Below are 1201 nucleotides of genomic sequence, written 5' to 3' on the forward strand. Positions count from 1 at the left end.
CATTTCACTTTCCAGTTCTTCAGCTAAAGACCTGAATGCTTCATTATTTTTCAAGACTTCGATCAACTTTGTCAGCACATGAGGTTGACCAATAGTGACACGAAGAGGATTTAGCAAGGACAAGGCCCTTTGATCCATTGGTCTTCCATCATTTGTACATGCTGTGAAACTATCACCAGTAATTAACTCCTTAGCAAAGAGTTCTGATGCAATTGCTGATATGTTATCAGGTTTTATAAGGCGATAAAAGTCATGGAAGTGTCTTCTAAAAATTTTCTGAGGAGATTGCTCTGATGAACTGCTTCTTGTAGCAGAATGCTGTACTAAATGATCACCTATAAAATTAACTCACAATGTACACTAGCTTCTAGCTATCTTACCCATTGTCAGTACAATGTTAAACACTGTATTGTTAGATATGATTCCCCTGAATGTTACAGGATGCTTTAATTCAGGATTAACGGTAGTACTACCAGGAGTAGCAGTGATTGTGAAACGGCAATGAGGAAAACATGGAGGATTCATTCGCCCATATATATCAATGATACTTTGACTAACCTATTTTAAGTTGCATCATTTCATACAAACTCGATTAAGACATGTGCTAACTTGAGTGGGGTTTTCCTGATGAGGTCTTATAGACCAGCCTTCACTGCAGTTCTCTGTATCTGTGTGTATCTCAATAAATCCCTCAGAACTCTCAAACTGAAAGGATAATTCTTTGTCACTTTTTGACCTGTTGAACTCATCCTTCATGTACTGCATGCACAATATCAATGGCATTAGCATATTATTTTTAAAACATACCATTTTTATTGCATTGAGATCCCTACCAAATAGAAATATCAGGAGCCATTCTCTTCCAAGCCTTTCATTCTCATACAGTGACTGAGCAAAGTAAAGCCATGAGGCAGGCAATGTATCTATATCTAAAAAATATAAAATCAGGCTATTATAAGTAGACATGCCTTGTGTCAAATAGCTCTCATTTTCTAAATCTGTTGAAGTGCTTTCATTACTACTAGTCGAAGAGGATGAGAGTGGCAATGTGAACAAACCTCTTATGATTTCGGTAATAATAGTCAAGAAAGAAAATTTAGATATAAGTATACTACCATACCGCTCACCAACTGGAAAACTTCCTTTACCGTCTACTGTTTGAAATTCAAATGGACAGTGGTCATTAGAGGAGGCAACAAAT

Source organism: Amphimedon queenslandica, unplaced genomic scaffold (genome assembly GCF_000090795.2).
Source record: "Amphimedon queenslandica unplaced genomic scaffold, v1.1 AMPQUscaffold_11711, whole genome shotgun sequence".
NCBI lineage: Eukaryota > Metazoa > Porifera > Demospongiae > Haplosclerida > Niphatidae > Amphimedon > Amphimedon queenslandica.